Source organism: Castor canadensis, unplaced genomic scaffold (assembly GCF_047511655.1).
Source record: "Castor canadensis unplaced genomic scaffold, mCasCan1.hap1v2 HAP1_SCAFFOLD_94, whole genome shotgun sequence".
NCBI classification, from domain to species: Eukaryota; Metazoa; Chordata; class Mammalia; order Rodentia; family Castoridae; genus Castor; species Castor canadensis.
In genome coordinates this window covers 125985-148314 of record NW_027395335.1, presented here as the reverse complement: position 1 = coordinate 148314, position 22330 = coordinate 125985, and the positions used below count along the sequence as shown (strand labels likewise).

The 22330-nt window shown below is 41.8% G+C and overlaps 1 long non-coding RNA gene across 2 annotated transcripts in view; it reads right to left on the bottom strand.

The window, feature by feature from the left end:
- Positions 1–3991: 3991 nt before the first annotated feature.
- The window catches only part of LOC141420293 (uncharacterized), a 29998-nt gene continuing 11659 nt past the window's right edge, over positions 3992–22330 (bottom strand). For both annotated transcript variants that reach the window (XR_012444917.1, XR_012444916.1), the window contains 7 exons: positions 16799–16891; positions 14986–15078; positions 12529–12621; positions 10716–10808; positions 8261–8353; positions 6448–6540; positions 3992–4085 (listed from right to left, as the gene is read on the bottom strand). This is a non-coding gene — a long non-coding RNA (uncharacterized lncRNA). The remainder of the gene's footprint in view (positions 4086–6447; positions 6541–8260; positions 8354–10715; positions 10809–12528; positions 12622–14985; positions 15079–16798; positions 16892–22330) is intronic.

Genomic DNA, 22330 nt, shown 5'->3' with positions numbered 1-22330 from the left:
CTGCCATCTACTGTCAGCCCGCTGTTGCTGCAGGCTTTATTTATTACAATTTTCAGGGATAAGACATCACACTCACTTAGTCCAGCTGACTTTATATTTTTATTGTTCTTGTGGATGCCTGCCTCTTTTCTTTTCTCCAGTGTAAGGCTCTATCAGCTTGTTGCAATTGCAGCCCTTGTTTATTTACAATTCATATAGGCAAGTGCACCCCCACTCTCTGGTGGATTGTGCCTCACTTCAGTCTCTGTTACAAGCTTTTCCCTCTCCAAGCACATTGGGGATAGTTATGCTACACCTGCCTTTTCCTGTAGGCTTGTTTATTTACAATTCGGGTGGGCAAGTGCCCCTCTCCCACTCACTGGTGCTCTGGGAGCCTTGCCCTCTTGCCATATGTCCATTTTTTCTATTTCTTATTTATTATTCAGTTTTTTTTCATTTTCTTTGTCAGTCTGTCCAGGGAGCTATGCTGATTTTTCCCAGGTGTGGCTGTAGAGGAACCACATGACACTTATTTGCTCACCTTTGGGTCTGCCAAGCAGGTTAGGAGCTGGTGCCTGGTGGCACAGGAGAGCTCCTTGTTTCTCTGTATTCTGTGATGTGGGGGAGCTATGTGTATGCTTGCAGTGTGGAAGTGTTGAAGAATTTCCTCTTCTTGCTGTTTTTTCCTGTCCAGTGTGTCTCCAGCATCTTAGGAAAATTTTTACTTTAAGGAACATATGCTATCTGCTTCCTTCCTCTAGTCACTATCTTGGAAAAAACCTAAATCATTTTATTTTAATGAAAACGTTTTCTAAAAGTTAGTAGTGAATATAGAGAAAAGAATTAAAGGTTTTCATAGTATAATGATCCATATGATGAAAGTTCTAATTGAAATTATATTTTAATTCTTACTATGTTGACACTTACATATTTATTTACTATGTTGACACATAATAATTGTGCAGATTTATGGGCCACAATGGTTTCTCCTGATGTTGAAAATTAGCAGATTCTGCCTTTCAGTCATAATATATTTTCAGTAGCAAATTGTTTAAAAAATTGGTCTGAAAAATAACAAATGATACTGATAGGCTATAAACATTCACAATGTTTGGATTCATATATTATTCTTTTCAGAATTTATTCTTGACATTTTTGATAAACTTGATGTACATCTCGTACATCAAGATTCAACTTCTTAACCTACCTTTACCCTTGCTCTTCCATTAGTGTCCTCCCCATAGTATAAACAGTTTTTCATAATATTGCTTTGTCCATTGTAATATTATATATATGTTTCTAATTATATTATTGTTTGCATTTTTCTCTCTTTCTTTTGATTACTATGGTGATGAATTTATCAATATTATTTATTTTCTCAAAGAGAGAACTCTTTGCTTTATTCTTTTTCCTTTTCTCTAAATTTGGCTAATCTCATCATTTTTTATCTCTCTACTAACTTTGAGATTGGCTTGCTCTTTTTGAAATACCTGAAAATCTCTCTCTCTCTCTCTTTCACTTTTCTGCAGGAGTAACAAAGGGTCTTGTGCCTGCTAGGTAAGCAATGCACCACTTGAGTCACGTCTCAGTTCTTTGATTGTTCATAGATTTTTTTTCAGATAGGATCTCATGTTTTTTCTCTGATCAGCCTTAGACCATGATCCTTTTATCTCCATTTCACAAGTATCTTGGATTACACTGCATGTCCTCTGAATGTCTAATGTCATCATTTATATATAAACTTCCTTTTATGAACTGTTTTCACTGATTCCCACACATTCTCTTTGCTGCGTTTTAATTTTAATTTGATCCACTGATTTTTTCAACTTCTCCCCTGCTTTTTTCATTGCAAATTAATTGTACAAAATGTAATGTTTAATCTCCATGTGTTCATATATTTTATGTAGTTTCACTCCTATAATCTACTTTTATTCAATTATGATCTACTAAAACATAAATAGTTATTTCAAATTTATTTCATATTTACACCTGCTTTATGCCCAAAAAGCATGATCTATTTTTAAGAGAATTCCAGGAGATACTGAGAAAAAATGTACATTTTTCACGTCTTGTATAAAACATTCTGTATATATTTCTTAAGTGAATTGATCTATAGTTCATTTAATTTTGCTATTTCCTCATTGATTATTTTTCTGAAATACCTATCTATTGGTGAAATTGAGCTTTGAACTACAATTGTTGTGTTTGGTCTGAATGAGCCTTTATGCACAGCAACATTTCCGTGATAAATTGAGGAGGCATCCAAGCTCTGGTGGTTCATGTCTGTAATCTTAGGTATTTGGAAGGCAGAAATCAAGAGGCTGGCAGTTTGAAACCTGCGTGGGCAAAGATCCTTTCTTCAATATACCCAATAGAAAATAAGTCCAGCAGAGTGTCTCAATTCTGACATCAAATCTCTGCACCACCAAAAAAAATTTGAGCATGCAATGTTCAGTGTGCATGTGTATATAATTGCTCCTTTTAAAATATTAAGTTTTTTCTGAAAGCCTATGTTTGAAATCTGCTGTTTCCTGTGTGAGTACTACCGTGAAAAATGGATTCTCCCCATCTCATGGACTCAGGTCATCCATGTGCTCCCGTTCTGCCTGCCCTCATTTCCCTAGGCCACACTTCACTGAGAAGTCTTCCACACAAGACAGGGCCACCTTCCTTCAGCTTCTTCCTGCTTGGCTGGCTCGGTTGCCATTGCAACAGGGCAGGCAAGAGCTGCCTCAGGACTCTCCAAGGTCAAGGGGCAGTGAGCCCACTGTGACATCACAACCATGTCTTTCCTGATTGGTCGGACTGTGAAAGCACTAAACTTCAAGCCACCCACCTCCAGTCTCCAGCCACTTGGGTCATAGGGTCCTGGCAAAATGTTTGGATCTGAGCATGGCTTCATTTCTCCATATTCCCACCTCCGCTTGCTCTAGGTGGAACTGGGATGATATTTCTCTCCTGTTTCCAAGAACTCCCAATCTAGAATATATTATGGGCGATAAGAAGTGTTTACTTGTGGTGAATACAAAAATGCCTCAAACACTTTGCCCTTCTGTCACGCAGGAAAACTCCTTTCACATTTGATGAGGCAGCTTCCCTTCAGACCAACATCTCACATCACCTGAGGTTATTCCCTTATGTGGACACAAACTGTAGCACTTTGGGAACCATGATGTTGTTATTCCAGGCTTGTCTGTTCCTAACTTCATCAAAACATGGAAACGCGCACACTGGCTGCCAAGAGCGTGGAAGTGACCATAGAAATTCACTTAAGGTGGACAAAGAAATTAATTCACTTTCATCTGAGAAATGCACTGGATCACACAGGGGATAGACAAGGAATGCCTAGTGTATCCTAGTCTTTGAAATTTGATCCCTTTCTCCATGCAACGGCAATGTTCAGGAACACAACAAACTTGGGAATACCATAAAACCCTCGGGAAGGACATTCATTTCTGCAAATTTCTCAGTGACAAAACACTATATCTTTCATTCAAGGAACTAAAGCCTAAAAGTCAGGGTGACTCAAGACTTTTCCTCAAGCTGACATAGCAAATTAAGCTAATTTCTAAAATCACTGAGGCAAATTTCAAGAGAGAGATAACAAACACACAATCAAACACACACACACATTCACAAACACACACACACACACAAACACAAAGTGGTAATATCCTAAATGTCATCATGTCCATGAATTTATTTGCTTGTATGTACAGCAATGCTTAGCAAAATCAGAAGTCATTTAACACCAGCACAGCCTGGTGGATTCCATCAAATTCCACAGTGTCAAACAAAGAATTTGATTGAAATGGTCATATGCTTGCCTTAACTGTGGTTACACAATGCTTGTGAAAGAGTTGGTAGAATGAGAACTTATTAGAACAAACAAAGAAATTAACACATTTGCAAACTAGAAATATCGCACAACCACACACACACACATTCATTGCTCCTAAATAGCAAATGTTCTGCAGTCAATGAATTTGTGGACCTTCATGTAAGAAAAGTACCTTTCAGCAGGAGCAATCCCTAATGAATAGCAGGAAACACTGGAGAATCAGGTCAACTTCTTCCAAGTTGCCTTGCCCATGGGTTAATGTATCCTGCAGGGCAGAGAAGAAATTCTGTCAGATCAACAGGTGCCTGGACCACCATGTAAACTCATTCTTACATTGCCAGTCCCATAGTAACACACCCTAAGAACAGGTGGTCTGCTGGGACACTGAAATCAAGGCAGCATGGGTATCACAGTGAGATATATGGCAGCCTATTCTGGAAAGTCAGATCCAGCCCCAGCTGGAACACAGGCCTGTAGACATTCAAAACCGTGGGATCTGGATGCTTTGGCTAGCAGTGAAGAATGGATTCCCACAATCTGATGGGCTCAGGTCAACCATGTGCTCCTGTCGGCCTGTCTGGGTTTCCGTAGGCCACACATCACTGAGAAGTCTTCCAAACAAGACAGGGGCACCTTCCTTCAGCTTTCTCTTGCTTGGCTCTCTGGGCTGCCATAGCAATAGGGCAAGCAGGAGATGCCTCAGGACTCTCCAAGTTCAAGTGGCTGTGAGCCCATTGTGACATAACAACCATGTGTTTCCTGATTAGTAGGACTGCATAAGCACTCCCCTTAAGAACCCTCCCCACGCAATCTCCAGCCCCTTGTGTCATTGGGTTCTGGCACAATGTTTGGACTTTAGCATGGCTTCATTGCTCCATATTCCCACCTCTGCTTGCTCTTGGTGGAACTTGGATAATATTTCTCTGCTGTTTCTAAGAACTTCCAATCTGGAACCCATATTTGGACGATGAGAAGTGTTTCTTTGTGGTGAGTTCAAAAAAGCCTCAAACCCTTTGCACTTCCATCACCCAAGAAAACTCCTTTGACATTTAATGAGGAAACTTCCCACTCACAGAAACATCTCCCATCCCTTGAGGTTATTCCCTGATGTAGACGCAAATTGAAGTACATTGGGAACTGTGATTTTGTTATTCTAGGCTTCTCTATCCCTAATTTCATCAAAACACAGAAACGCACACACTGATTGGCAGGAGAGTGAAAATAACCACAGGAATTCACTTCAGGTGGACAAAGAAATTAATTCACTTTCATGTGAGAAATGCACTGGATCACACAGTGTATAGTCAATGAATTCATAGTATTTTCTAGTCAGTAAAATTGGTACCCATTCTCCAGTGAATGGCAGCTTTCAGGAACACCACAAACTATGGACTACCATGAAACGCTCGGGAAGGACATTCAATACTGCAAAATTTCACAATAAGGAAGCACTACATCTTTCATTCTAGGAACTGAAGTCTAAAAGTCAGGGAAATTCAAGGCTTTTACTCAAACAGACAGAGTGCATTAAGCTAATTTCTAAAGTCCGTGAGGCAAATTTCAAGAAAGATAACGAACACACAATCAACAACAACAACACACACACACACACACACAAAATGGTGATATCCTAAAAGTTATCAAGTGAATGAATTTCTTTGCCTTTATGTTCTGAAATGCAAATTCAGAAGTCATTAAGCACAAGCACAGCCTGGTGGATTGCAGCAATTTCCACAGTGTAAAAGAAAGAATTTTCTTGAAGGGGTCTTATGCATGCCTAAACTGTGGTTATACACAATGAGTGTGAAATACCTTGTAGTATGAGAACTTATTAGAAAGAGCAAAGAAATTAATACATTTCCAAACTAGAAAAGTTGCACACACACACACACAAACACAAACACAAACACACACACAAAATAAACCAAACCTGTAAATGTTCATCGCATGAGGAATGTCATCCAAAATAAGAAAATATCCAGGTGTTAGGCTACTGAGGGGAGAATATCAGCACTTCAAAAAGCTCATGCTAGAAATATAGGTGAAGTGACTTCATTTCCACCAATGTTCTGGGACAGAAGGCATTCTGCCACATTTATTTAAATAAATAAGCAAAGTGTAATCCACCAGACTCTGTGCCTGAAGCAATTACTTGAATTGAAATCCTTTTCATTAAGTCAGTGATGCACTTTGACCCATGTATCATAATGCGTGGACAGACACTGCACACATTCCCTGAATCATGAATAGTTCCTCCTTACAGAATATATTGTACTTGATCTACAGAAAAGAAACTTTGATCTATCTATATTGACTTCCAGGAAACAATCATGACTGCCAGTTTTTGAAAAAGTGTCTCTCACAGAAATTGACAAAAGAATTATTATACTATCAACCTTGTGTGCAAGGGTTCCCACCAACACGCACACACATGCACAGAAGCACAGAAAAAAATACACAAAAACACACACCCGCACACACACACATGCACAGAAGCATACAAACAAGTACACTCACACACACACACACACACACACACACACACACATACATACTCATTCATTGCTCCTTGAATCTCAAACATTCTAGAGTCAGTGAATTTGTGGACCTTCATGTAATAAATGTACCTTTCAGCAGTAGCAATCCTTAATGAATACCAGGAAACACTGGAGAATCAGGTCAACTTCTTCCAAGATTCCTTGCCCATGGTTTAGTGTACCCTGCAGGGCAGAAAAGAATTTCTGTCAGATCAACAGGTGCCTGGGCCACCATGTTATCTCATTCTTACCTTGTCAGTCCGGTAGTACCACACCCAAAGAACACGTGGTATGTTGGGACCCTGAAATCAAGGCTGCCTGTGTATCACAGTGAGATCCACGCCAGCCTGTTCTTCAAAGTGTGATCCAGCAAAAAGTGGAACACAGACCTGTGGACACTCAAAAAAATGGGACATGGATGCTTTCCCTAGCTGGGAAAAATGGATTCTCCCCATCTCATGGACTCAGGTCATCCATGTGCTCCTGTTCTGCCTGCCCTCATTTCCCTAGGCCACACTTCACTGAGAAGTCTTCCACACAAGACAGGGCCACCTTCCTTCAGCTTCTTTCTGCTTGGCTGGCTCGGTTGCCATTGCAACAGGGCAGGCAGGAGCTGCCTCAGGACTCTCCAAGGTCAAGGGGCAGTGAGCCCACTGTGACATCACAACCATGTCTTTCCTGATTGGTCGGACTGTGAAAGCACTAAACTTCAAGCCACCCACCTCCAGTCTCCAGCCACTTGGGTCATAGGGTCCTGGCAAAATGTTTGGATCTGAGCATGGCTTCACTTCTCCATATTCCCACCTCCACTTGCTCTAGGTGGAACTGGGATGATATTTCTCTCCTGTTTCCAAGAACTCCCAATCTGGAACCCATATTTTGGGCGATAAGAAGTGTTTACTTGTGGTGAATACAAAAACGCCTCAAACACATTGCCCTTCTGTCACGCAGGAAAACTCCTTTCACATTTGATGAGGCAGCTTCCCTTCAGACCAACATCTCACATCACCTGAGGTTATTCCCTTATGTGGACACAAACTGTAGCACTTTGGGAACCATGATGTTGTTATTCCAGGCTTGTCTGTTCCTAACTACATCAAAACATGGAAACGCGCACACTGGCTGCCAAGAGCATGGAACTGACCATAGAAATTCACTTAAGGTGGACAAAGAAATTAATTCACTTTCATCTGAGAAATGCACTGGATCACACAGGGGATAGACAAGGAATGCCTAGTGTTTCCTAGTCTGTGAAATTTGATCCCTTTCTCCATGCAACGGCAATGTTCAGGAAAACAACAAACTAGGGAATATCATAAAACCCTCGGGAAGGACATTCATTTCTGCAAATTTCTCAGTGACAAAACACTACATCTTTCATTCAAGGAACTAAAGCCTAAAAGTCAGGGTGACTCAAGACTTTTCCTCAAGCTGACATAGCAAATTAAGCTAATTTCTAAAATCACTGAGGCAAATTTCAAGAGAGAGATAACAAACACACAATCAAACACACACACACATTCACAAACACACGCACACACACAAACACAAAGTGGTAATATCCTAAATGTCATCATGTCCATGAATTTATTTGCTTGTATGTACAGCAACGCTTAGCAAAATCAGAAGTCATTTAACACCAGCACAGCCTGGTGGATTCCATCAAATTCCACAGTGTCAAACAAAGAATTTGATTGAAATGGTCATATGCTTGCCTTAACTGTGGTTACACAATGCTTGTGAAAGAGTTGGTAGAATGAGAACTTATTAGAACAAACAAAGAAATTAACACATTTGCAAACTAGAAATATCGCACAACCACACACACACACACATTCATTGCTCCTAAATAGCAAATGTTCTGCAGTCAATGAATTTGTGGACCTTCATGTAAGAAAAGTACCTTTCAGCAGGAGCAATCCCTAATGAATAGCAGGAAACACTGGAGAATCAGGTCAACTTCTTCCAAGTTGCCTTGCCCATGGGTTAATGTATCCTGCAGGGCAGAGAAGAAATTCTGTCAGATCAACAGGTGCCTGGACCACCATGTAAACTCATTCTTACATTGCCAGTCCCATAGTAACACACCCTAAGAACAGGTGGTCTGCTGGGACACTGAAATCAAGGCAGCATGGGTATCACAGTGAGATATATGGCAGCCTATTCTGGAAAGTCAGATCCAGCCCCAGCTGGAACACAGGCCTGTAGACATTCAAAACCGTGGGATCTGGATGCTTTGGCTAGCAGTGAAGAATGGATTCCCACAATCTGATGGGCTCAGGTCAACCATGTGCTCCTGTCGGCCTGTCTGGGTTTCCGTAGGCCACACATCACTGAGAAGTCTTCCAAACAAGACAGGGGCACCTTCCTTCAGCTTTCTCTTGCTTGGCTCTCTGGGCTGCCATAGCAATAGGGCAAGCAGGAGATGCCTCAGGACTCTCCAAGTTCAAGTGGCTGTGAGCCCATTGTGACATAACAACCATGTGTTTCCTGATTAGTAGGACTGCATAAGCACTCCCCTTAAGAACCCTCCCCACGCAATCTCCAGCCCCTTGTGTCATTGGGTTCTGGCACAATGTTTGGACTTTAGCATGGCTTCATTGCTCCATATTCCCACCTCTGCTTGCTCTTGGTGGAACTTGGATAATATTTCTCTGCTGTTTCTAAGAACTTCCAATCTGGAACCCATATTTGGACGATGAGAAGTGTTTCTTTGTGGTGAGTTCAAAAAAGCCTCAAACCCTTTGCACTTCCATCACCCAAGAAAACTCCTTTGACATTTAATGAGGAAACTTCCCACTCACAGAAACATCTCCCATCCCTTGAGGTTATTCCCTGATGTAGACGCAAATTGAAGCACATTGGGAACTGGGATTTTGTTATTCTAGGCTTCTCTATCCCTAATTTCATCAAAACACAGAAACGCACACACTGATTGGCAGGAGAGTGAAAATAACCACAGGAATTCACTTCAGGTGGACAAAGAAATTAATTCACTTTCATGTGAGAAATGCACTGGATCACACAGTGTATAGTCAATGAATTCATAGTATTTTCTAGTCAGTAAAATTGGTACCCATTCTCCAGTGAATGGCAGCTTTCAGGAACACCACAAACTATGGACTACCATGAAACGCTCGGGAAGGACATTCAATACTGCAAAATTTCACAATAAGGAAGCACTACATCTTTCATTCTAGGAACTGAAGTCTAAAAGTCAGGGAAATTCAAGGCTTTTACTCAAACAGACAGAGTGCATTAAGCTAATTTCTAAAGTCCGTGAGGCAAATTTCAAGAAAGATAACGAACACACAATCAACAACAACAACACACACACACACACACAAAATGGTGATATCCTAAAAGTTATCAAGTGAATGAATTTCTTTGCCTTTATGTTCTGAAATGCAAATTCAGAAGTCATTAAGCACAAGCACAGCCTGGTGGATTGCAGCAATTTCCACAGTGTAAAAGAAAGAATTTTCTTGAAGGGGTCTTATGCATGCCTAAACTGTGGTTATACACAATGAGTGTGAAATACCTTGTAGTATGAGAACTTATTAGAAAGAGCAAAGAAATTAATACATTTCCAAACTAGAAAAGTTGCACACACACACACACAAACACAAACACAAACACACACACAAAATAAACCAAACCTGTAAATGTTCATCGCATGAGGAATGTCATCCAAAATAAGAAAATATCCAGGTGTTAGGCTACTGAGGGGAGAATATCAGCACTTCAAAAAGCTCATGCTAGAAATATAGGTGAAGTGACTTCATTTCCACCAATGTTCTGGGACAGAAGGCATTCTGCCACATTTATTTAAATAAATAAGCAAAGTGTAATCCACCAGACTCTGTGCCTGAAGCAATTACTTGAATTGAAATCCTTTTCATTAAGTCAGTGATGCACTTTGACCCATGTATCATAATGCGTGGACAGACACTGCACACATTCCCTGAATCATGAATAGTTCCTCCTTACAGAATATATTGTACTTGATCTACAGAAAAGAAACTTTGATCTATCTATATTGACTTCCAGGAAACAATCATGACTGCCAGTTTTTGAAAAAGTGTCTCTCACAGAAATTGACAAAAGAATTATTATACTATCAACCTTGTGTGCAAGGGTTCCCACCAACACGCACACACATGCACAGAAGCACAGAAAAAAATACACAAAAACACACACCCGCACACACACACATGCACAGAAGCATACAAACAAGTACACTCACACACACACACACACACACACACACACACACACATACATACTCATTCATTGCTCCTTGAATCTCAAACATTCTAGAGTCAGTGAATTTGTGGACCTTCATGTAATAAATGTACCTTTCAGCAGTAGCAATCCTTAATGAATACCAGGAAACACTGGAGAATCAGGTCAACTTCTTCCAAGATTCCTTGCCCATGGTTTAGTGTACCCTGCAGGGCAGAAAAGAATTTCTGTCAGATCAACAGGTGCCTGGGCCACCATGTTATCTCATTCTTACCTTGTCAGTCCGGTAGTACCACACCCAAAGAACACGTGGTATGTTGGGACCCTGAAATCAAGGCTGCCTGTGTATCACAGTGAGATCCACGCCAGCCTGTTCTTCAAAGTGTGATCCAGCACCAAGTGGAACACAGACCTGTGGACACTCAAAAAAATGGGACATGGATGCTTTCCCTAGCTGGGAAAAATGGATTCTCCCCATCTCATGGACTCAGGTCATCCATGTGCTCCTGTTCTGCCTGCCCTCATTTCCCTAGGCCACACTTCACTGAGAAGTCTTTCACACAAGACAGGGCCACCTTCCTTCAGCTTCTTTCTGCTTGGCTGGCTCGGTTGCCATTGCATCAGGGCAGGCAGGAGCTGCCTCAGGACTCTCCAAGGTCAAGGGGCAGTGAGCCCACTGTGACATCACAACCATGTCTTTCCTGATTGGTCGGACTGTGAAAGCACTAAACTTCAAGCCACCCACCTCCAGTCTCCAGCCACTTGGGTCATAGGGTCCTGGCAAAATGTTTGGATCTGAGCATGGCTTCACTTCTCCATATTCCCACCTCCACTTGCTCTAGGTGGAACTGGGATGATATTTCTCTCCTGTTTCCAAGAACTCCCAATCTGGAACCCATATTTTGGGCGATAAGAAGTGTTTACTTGTGGTGAATACAAAAACGCCTCAAACACATTGCCCTTCTGTCACGCAGGAAAACTCCTTTCACATTTGATGAGGCAGCTTCCCTTCAGACCAACATCTCACATCACCTGAGGTTATTCCCTTATGTGGACACAAACTGTAGCACTTTGGGAACCATGATGTTGTTATTCCAGGCTTGTCTGTTCCTAACTACATCAAAACATGGAAACGCGCACACTGGCTGCCAAGAGCATGGAACTGACCATAGAAATTCACTTAAGGTGGACAAAGAAATTAATTCACTTTCATCTGAGAAATGCACTGGATCACACAGGGGATAGACAAGGAATGCCTAGTGTTTCCTAGTCTGTGAAATTTGATCCCTTTCTCCATGCAACGGCAATGTTCAGGAAAACAACAAACTAGGGAATATCATAAAACCCTCGGGAAGGACATTCATTTCTGCAAATTTCTCAGTGACAAAACACTACATCTTTCATTCAAGGAACTAAAGCCTAAAAGTCAGGGTGACTCAAGACTTTTCCTCAAGCTGACATAGCAAATTAAGCTAATTTCTAAAATCACTGAGGCAAATTTCAAGAGAGAGATAACAAACGCACAATCAAACACACACACACATTCGCAAACACACACACACACACAAACACAAAGTGGTAATATCCTAAATGTCATCATGTCCATGAATTTATTTGCTTGTATGTACAGCAACGCTTAGCAAAATCAGAAGTCATTTAACACCAGCACAGCCTGGTGGATTCCATCAAATTCCACAGTGTCAAACAAAGAATTTGATTGAAATGGTCATATGCTTGCCTTAACTGTGGTTACACAATGCTTGTGAAAGAGTTGGTAGAATGAGAACTTATTAGAACAAACAAAGAAATTAACACATTTGCAAACTAGAAATATCGCACAACCACACACACACACACATTCATTGCTCCTAAATAGCAAATGTTCTGCAGTCAATGAATTTGTGGACCTTCATGTAAGAAAAGTACCTTTCAGCAGGAGCAATCCCTAATGAATAGCAGGAAACACTGGAGAATCAGGTCAACTTCTTCCAAGTTGCCTTGCCCATGGGTTAATGTATCCTGCAGGGCAGAGAAGAAATTCTGTCAGATCAACAGGTGCCTGGACCACCATGTAAACTCATTCTTACATTGCCAGTCCCATAGTAACACACCCTAAGAACAGGTGGTCTGCTGGGACACTGAAATCAAGGCAGCATGGGTATCACAGTGAGATATATGGCAGCCTATTCTGGAAAGTCAGATCCAGCCCCAGCTGGAACACAGGCCTGTAGACATTCAAAACCGTGGGATCTGGATGCTTTGGCTAGCAGTGAAGAATGGATTCCCACAATCTGATGGGCTCAGGTCAACCATGTGCTCCTGTCGGCCTGTCTGGGTTTCCGTAGGCCACACATCACTGAGAAGTCTTCCAAACAAGACAGGGGCACCTTCCTTCAGCTTTCTCTTGCTTGGCTCTCTGGGCTGCCATAGCAATAGGGCAAGCAGGAGATGCCTCAGGACTCTCCAAGTTCAAGTGGCTGTGAGCCCATTGTGACATAACAACCATGTGTTTCCTGATTAGTAGGACTGCATAAGCACTCCCCTTAAGAACCCTCCCCACGCAATCTCCAGCCCCTTGTGTCATTGGGTTCTGGCACAATGTTTGGACTTTAGCATGGCTTCATTGCTCCATATTCCCACCTCTGCTTGCTCTTGGTGGAACTTGGATAATATTTCTCTGCTGTTTCTAAGAACTTCCAATCTGGAACCCATATTTGGACGATGAGAAGTGTTTCTTTGTGGTGAGTTCAAAAAAGCCTCAAACCCTTTGCACTTCCATCACCCAAGAAAACTCCTTTGACATTTAATGAGGAAACTTCCCACTCACAGAAACATCTCCCATCCCTTGAGGTTATTCCCTGATGTAGACGCAAATTGAAGCACATTGGGAACTGGGATTTTGTTATTCTAGGCTTCTCTATCCCTAATTTCATCAAAACACAGAAACGCACACACTGATTGGCAGGAGAGTGAAAATAACCACAGGAATTCACTTCAGGTGGACAAAGAAATTAATTCACTTTCATGTGAGAAATGCACTGGATCACACAGTGTATAGTCAATGAATTCATAGTATTTTCTAGTCAGTAAAATTGGTACCCATTCTCCAGTGAATGGCAGCTTTCAGGAACACCACAAACTATGGACTACCATGAAACGCTCGGGAAGGACATTCAATACTGCAAAATTTCACAATAAGGAAGCACTACATCTTTCATTCTAGGAACTGAAGTCTAAAAGTCAGGGAAATTCAAGGCTTTTACTCAAACAGACAGAGTGCATTAAGCTAATTTCTAAAGTCCGTGAGGCAAATTTCAAGAAAGATAACGAACACACAATCAACAACAACAACACACACACACACACACACAAAATGGTGATATCCTAAAAGTTATCAAGTGAATGAATTTCTTTGCCTTTATGTTCTGAAATGCAAATTCAGAAGTCATTAAGCACAAGCACAGCCTGGTGGATTGCAGCAATTTCCACAGTGTAAAAGAAAGAATTTTCTTGAAGGGGTCTTATGCATGCCTAAACTGTGGTTATACACAATGAGTGTGAAATACCTTGTAGTATGAGAACTTATTAGAAAGAGCAAAGAAATTAATACATTTCCAAACTAGAAAAGTTGCACACACACACACACAAACACAAACACAAACACACACACAAAATAAACCAAACCTGTAAATGTTCATCGCATGAGGAATGTCATCCAAAATAAGAAAATATCCAGGTGTTAGGCTACTGAGGGGAGAATATCAGCACTTCAAAAAGCTCATGCTAGAAATATAGGTGAAGTGACTTCATTTCCACCAATGTTCTGGGACAGAAGGCATTCTGCCACATTTATTTAAATAAATAAGCAAAGTGTAATCCACCAGACTCTGTGCCTGAAGCAATTACTTGAATTGAAATCCTTTTCATTAAGTCAGTGATGCACTTTGACCCATGTATCATAATGCGTGGACAGACACTGCACACATTCCCTGAATCATGAATAGTTCCTCCTTACAGAATATATTGTACTTGATCTACAGAAAAGAAACTTTGATCTATCTATATTGACTTCCAGGAAACAATCATGACTGCCAGTTTTTGAAAAAGTGTCTCTCACAGAAATTGACAAAAGAATTATTATACTATCAACCTTGTGTGCAAGGGTTCCCACCAACACGCACACACATGCACAGAAGCACAGAAAAAAATACACAAAAACACACACCCGCACACACACACATGCACAGAAGCATACAAACAAGTACACTCACACACACACACACACACACACACACACACACACATACATACTCATTCATTGCTCCTTGAATCTCAAACATTCTAGAGTCAGTGAATTTGTGGACCTTCATGTAATAAATGTACCTTTCAGCAGTAGCAATCCTTAATGAATACCAGGAAACACTGGAGAATCAGGTCAACTTCTTCCAAGATTCCTTGCCCATGGTTTAGTGTACCCTGCAGGGCAGAAAAGAATTTCTGTCAGATCAACAGGTGCCTGGGCCACCATGTTATCTCATTCTTACCTTGTCAGTCCGGTAGTACCACACCCAAAGAACACGTGGTATGTTGGGACCCTGAAATCAAGGCTGCCTGTGTATCACAGTGAGATCCACGCCAGCCTGTTCTTCAAAGTGTGATCCAGCACCAAGTGGAACACAGACCTGTGGACACTCAAAAAAATGGGACATGGATGCTTTCCCTAGCTGGGAAAAATGGATTCTCCCCATCTCATGGACTCAGGTCATCCATGTGCTCCTGTTCTGCCTGCCCTCATTTCCCTAGGCCACACTTCACTGAGAAGTCTTTCACACAAGACAGGGCCACCTTCCTTCAGCTTCTTTCTGCTTGGCTGGCTCGGTTGCCATTGCATCAGGGCAGGCAGGAGCTGCCTCAGGACTCTCCAAGGTCAAGGGGCAGTGAGCCCACTGTGACATCACAACCATGTCTTTCCTGATTGGTCGGACTGTGAAAGCACTAAACTTCAAGCCACCCACCTCCAGTCTCCAGCCACTTGGGTCATAGGGTCCTGGCAAAATGTTTGGATCTGAGCATGGCTTCACTTCTCCATATTCCCACCTCCACTTGCTCTAGGTGGAACTGGGATGATATTTCTCTCCTGTTTCCAAGAACTCCCAATCTGGAACCCATATTTTGGGCGATAAGAAGTGTTTACTTGTGGTGAATACAAAAACGCCTCAAACACATTGCCCTTCTGTCACGCAGGAAAACTCCTTTCACATTTGATGAGGCAGCTTCCCTTCAGACCAACATCTCACATCACCTGAGGTTATTCCCTTATGTGGACACAAACTGTAGCACTTTGGGAACCATGATGTTGTTATTCCAGGCTTGTCTGTTCCTAACTACATCAAAACATGGAAACGCGCACACTGGCTGCCAAGAGCATGGAACTGACCATAGAAATTCACTTAAGGTGGACAAAGAAATTAATTCACTTTCATCTGAGAAATGCACTGGATCACACAGGGGATAGACAAGGAATGCCTAGTGTTTCCTAGTCTGTGAAATTTGATCCCTTTCTCCATGCAACGGCAATGTTCAGGAAAACAACAAACTAGGGAATATCATAAAACCCTCGGGAAGGACATTCATTTCTGCAAATTTCTCAGTGACAAAACACTACATCTTTCATTCAAGGAACTAAAGCCTAAAAGTCAGGGTGACTCAAGACTTTTCCTCAAGCTGACATAGCAAATTAAGCTAATTTCTAAAATCACTGAGGCAAATTTCAAGAGAGAGATAACAAACGCACAATCAAACACACACACACATTCGCAAACACACACACACACACAAACACAAAGTGGTAATATCCTAAATGTCATCATGTCCATGAATTTATTTGCTTGTATGTACAGCAACGCTTAGCAAAATCAGAAGTCATTTAACACCAGCACAGCCTGGTGGATTCCATCAAATTCCACAGTGTCAAACAAAGAATTTGATTGAAATGGTCATATGCTTGCCTTAACTGTGGTTACACAATGCTTGTGAAAGAGTTGGTAGAATGAGAACTTATTAGAACAAACAAAGAAATTAACACATTTGCAAACTAGAAATATCGCACAACCACACACACACACACATTCATTGCTCCTAAATAGCAAATGTTCTGCAGTCAATGAATTTGTGGACCTTCATGTAAGAAAAGTACCTTTCAGCAGGAGCAATCCCTAATGAATAGCAGGAAACACTGGAGAATCAGGTCAACTTCTTCCAAGTTGCCTTGCCCATGGGTTAATGTATCCTGCAGGGCAGAGAAGAAATTCTGTCAGATCAACAGGTGCCTGGACCACCATGTAAACTCATTCTTACATTGCCAGTCCCATAGTAACACACCCTAAGAACAGGTGGTCTGCTGGGACACTGAAATCAAGGCAGCATGTGTATCACAGTGAGATATATGGCAGCCTATTCTGGAAAGTCATATCCAGCCCCAGCTGGAACACAGGCCTGTAGACATTCAAAACCGTGGGATCTGGATGGTTTGGCTAGCAGTGAAGAATGGATTCCCACAATCTGATGGGCTCAGGTCACCCATGTGCTCCTGTTCGGCCTGTCTGGGTTTCCGTAGGCCACACATCACTGAGAAGTCTTCCAAACAAGACAGGGGCACCTTCCTTCAGCTTTCTCTTGCTTGGCTCTCTGGGCTGCCATAGCAACAGGGCAAGCAGGAGATGCCTCAGGACTCTCCAAGTTCAAGTGGCTGTGAGCCCATTGTGACATAACAACCATGTGTTTCCTGATTAGTAGGACTGCATAAGCACTCCCCTTAAGAACCCTCCCCACGCAATCTCCAGCCCCTTGTGTCATTGGGTTCTGGCACAATGTTTGGACTTTAGCATGGCTTCACTGCTCCATATTCCCACCTCTGCTTGCTCTTGGTGGAACTCGGATAATATTTCTCTGCTGTTTCTAAGAACTTCCAATCTGGAACCCATATTTGGACGATGAGAAGTGTTTCTTTGTGGTGAGTTCAAAAAAGCCTCAAACCCTTTGCACTTCCATCACCCAAGAAAACTCCTTTGACATTTAATGAGGAAACTTTCCACTCCCAAAAACATCTCCCATCCCTTGAGGTTATTCCCTGATGTAGACGCAAATTGAAGCACATTGGGAACTGGGATTTTGTTATTCTAGGCTTCTCTATCCCTAATTTCATCAAAACACAGAAACGCACACACTGATTGGCAGGAGAGTGAAAATAACCACAGGAATTCACTTCAGGTGGACAAAGAAATTAATTCACTTTCTTGTGAGAAATGCACTGGATCACACAGGGAATAGTCAATGAATTCATGGTATTTCCTAGTCAGTAAAATTGGTACCCATTCTCCAGTGAATGGCAGCTTTCAGGAACACCACAAACTATGGACTACCATGATACGCTCGGGAAGGACATTCAATACTGCAAAATTTCACAATAAGAAAGCACTACATCTTTCATTCTAGGAACTGAAGTCTAAAAGTCAGGGAAACTCAAGGCTTTTACTCAAACAGACAGAGTGAATTAAGCTAATTGCTAAAGTCCGTGAGGCAAATTTCAAGAAAGATAACGAACACACAATCAAGAACAACACACACACACACACACAGACACACAAAATGGTGATATTCTAAAAGTTATCAAGTGAATGAATTTCTTTGTCTTTATGTTCTGAAATGCAAATTCAGAAGTCATTAAGCACAAGCACAGCCTGGTGGATTGCAGCAATTTCCACAGTGTAAAAGAAAGAATTTGCTTGAAGGGGTCTTATGCATGCATAAACTGTGGTTATACACAATGAGTTTGAAATACCTTGTAGTATGAGAACTTATTAGAAAGAGCAAAGAAATTAATACATTTCCAAACTAGAAAAGTTGCACACACACACAGAAACACACATACAAAATAAACCAAACTTGTCCATATTCATCGTATGAGGAATATCATCCAAAATAGAAAAAATCTAGGCGTTACGCTACTGAGGGGAGAATATCAGCACTTCAAAAAACTCATGATAGAAAAATAATTCAAGTGACTTCATTTCCACCAATGTTCTGGGACAGAAGGCATACTGCCACATTTATTTAAATAAATAAGCAAAGTGTAATCCACCAGACTCTGTGCCTGAAGCAATTACTTGAATTGAAATCCTTTTCATTAAGTCAGTGATGCACTTTGACCCATGTATCATAATTCCTGGACAGACACTGCACACATTCCCTGAATGATGAATAGTTCCTCCTTACAGAATATATTGTACTTGATCTACAGAAAAGAAACTTTCATCTATCTGAAATTATTGACTTCCAGGAAACAATCGTGACTGTCAGTTTTTGAAAAAGTGTCTCTCACACAAAATGACAAAAGAAATATTATACTATCAACCCTGTGTGCAAGGGCTCCCACAAACACACACCCACATGCACAGAAGCACAGAAAAAAACACTCACAAACACACACCCGCACACACACACATGCACAGAAGCATACAAACAAATACACTCACACACACACACACACACACACACACACACACACACACACATACATACACACTCATTGCTCCTTGAATGTCAAACATTCTGGAGTCAGTGAATTTGTGGACCTTCATGTAATAAAAGTAACTTTCAGCAGTAGCAATCCTTAATGAATACCAGGAAACACTGGAGAATCAGGTCAACTTCTTCCAAGATTCCTTGCCCATGGTTTAGTGTACCCTGCAGGGCAGAAAAGAATTTCTGTCAGATCAATAGGTGCCTGGGCCACCATGTTATCTCATTCTTACCTTGCCAGTCCAATCTTACCACACCCAAAGAACACGTGGTCTGTTGGGACCCTGAAATCAAGGCTGCCTGTGTATCACAGTGAGATCCATGGCAGCCTGTTCTTCAAAGTGTGATCCAGCACCAGGTGGAACACAGACCTGTGGACACTCAAAAAAATGGGACATGGATGCTTTCCCTAGCTGGGAAAAATGGATTCTCCCCATCTCATGGACTCAGGTCATCCATGTGCTCCCGTTCTGCCTGCCCTCATTTCCCTAGGCCACACTTCACTGAGAAGTCTTCCACACAAGACAGGGCCACCTTCCTTCAGCTTCTTTCTGCTTGGCTGGCTCGGTTGCCATTGCAACAGGGCAGGCAGGAGCTGCCTCAGGACTCTCCAAGGTCAAGGGGCAGTGAGCCCACTGTGACATCACAACCATGTCTTTCCTGATTGGTCGGACTGTGAAAGCACTAAACTTCAAGCCACCCACCTCCAGTCTCCAGCCACTTGGGTCATAGGGTCCTGGCAAAATGTTTGGATCTGAGCATGGCTTCACTTCTCCATATTCCCTCCTCTGCTTGCTCTAGGTGGAACTGGGATGATATTTCTCTCCTGTTTCCAAGAACTCCCAATCTGGAACCCATATTTTGGACGATAAGAAGTGTTTACTTGTGGTGAATACAAAAATGCCTCAAACACATTGCCCTTCTGTCATGCAGGAAAACTCCTTTCACATTTGATGAGGCAGCTTCCCTTCAGACCAACATCTCACATCACCTGAGGTTATTCCCTTATGTGGACACAAACTGTAGCACTTTGGGAACCACAATGTTGTTATCCCAGGCTTGTCTGTTCCTAACTTCATCAAAACATGGAAACGCACACACTGGCTGCCAAGAGCGTGGAAATGACCATAGAAATTCACTTAAGGTGGGCAAAGAAATTAATTCACTTTCATCTGAGAAATGCACTGGATCACACAGGGGATAGACAAGGAATGCCTTGTGTTTCCTAGTCTGTGAAATTTGATCCCTTTCTCCATGCACCGGCAACGTTCAGGAACACAACAAACTAGGGAATATCATAAAACCCTCGGGAAGGACATTCATTTCTGCAAATTTCTCAGTGACAAAACACTACATCTTTCATTCAAGGAACTAGAGCCTCAAAGTCAGGATGACTAAAGACTTTTCCTCAAGCTGACATAGAAAATTAAGCTAATTTCTAAAATCACTGAGGCAAATTTCAAGAGAGAGATAACAAACACACAATCAAACACACACACACATTTGCAAACACACACACACACACACAAACACAAAGTGGTAATATCCTCAATGTCATCATGTCCATGAATTTATTTGCTTGTATGTCCAGCAACGTTTAGCAAAATCAGAAGTGATTTAACACCAGCACAGCCTGGTGGATTCCATCAAATTCCACAGTGTCAAACAAAGAATTTGACTGAAATGGTCATATGCTTGCCTTAACTGTGGTTACACAATGCTTGTGAAAGATTTTGTAGAATGAGAACTTATTAGAACGAGCAAAGAAATTAATACATTTACAAACTAGAAATATTGCACACACACACACACACACACACACACACACACACACACCCATTCATTGCTCCTAAATAGCAAATGTTCTGCAGTCAATGAATTTGTGGACCTTTATATAAGAAAAGTACCTTTCTGCAGTAATCCTTAATGAATAGCAGGAAACACTGGAGAATCAGGTCAACTTCTTCGAAGTTGCCTTGCCCATGGGTTAGTGTATCCTCCAGGGCAGAGAAGAAATTCTGTCAGATCAACAGGTGCTTGGTCCACCATATAAACTCATTCTTATATTGCCAGACCGATAGTAAGATACCCAAAGAACAGGTGGTCTGCTGGGACACTGAAATCAAGGCAGCATTTGTATCACAGAGAGGTATATGGCAGCCTGTTCTGGAAAGTTAGATCTAGTCCCAGGTGGAACACATGTGTGTGGCCATTCAAAACCGTGGGACCTGGATGCTTTGGCTAGCAGTGAAGAATGGATTCCCACAATCTGATGGGCTCAGTTCACCCATGTGCTCCTGTTCTGCCTACCCCCATTTCTGTAGCCACACTTCACTGAGAAGTCTTCCACACAAGACAGGGGCACCTTCCTTCAGCTTTTTCTTGCTTGGCTCTCTGGGCTGCCATAGCAACAGGGCAAGCAGGAGATGCCTCAGGACTCTCCAAGTTCAAGTGGCTGTGAGCCCATTGAGACATAACTACCATGTCTTTTCTGATTGGTCAGACTGTGTAAGCACTGCCCTTAAGAACCCTCCCCACGCAGTCTCCACCCCCTTGTGTCATTGGGTCCTGGCAAGATGTTTGGACCTTTAGCATGGCTTCACTGCTCCATATTCCCACCTCTGCTTGCTCTTGGTGGAACTCGGATGATATTTCTGTCCTGTTTCCAAGAACTTCCAATCTGGAACCCACATTTTGGACGAAAAAAAGTGTTTCTTTGTGGTAAGTACAAAAACGCCTCAAACCCTTTGCACTTCCATCACCCAAGAAAACACCTTTCTTATTTGATGAGGCAACTTCCCACTCAGAGAAACATCTCCCATCCCCTGAGGTTATTCCCTGATGTAGACGCAAATTGAAGCACATTGAGAAGTAGGATGTTGTTTTTCTAGGCTTCTCTGTTCCTAACTTCAGCAAAACACAGAAACGCACACACTGATTGGCAGGAGCGTGAATAGAACCACAGGAATTCGCTTCAGGTGGACAGAGAAATTAATTCACTTTCATGTGAGAAATGCACTGGATCACACAGTGTATAGTCAATGAATTCATAGTATTTTCTAGTCAGTAAAATTGGTACCCATTCTCCAGTGAATGGCAGCTTTCAGGAACACCACAAACTATGGACTACCATGAAACGCTCGGGAAG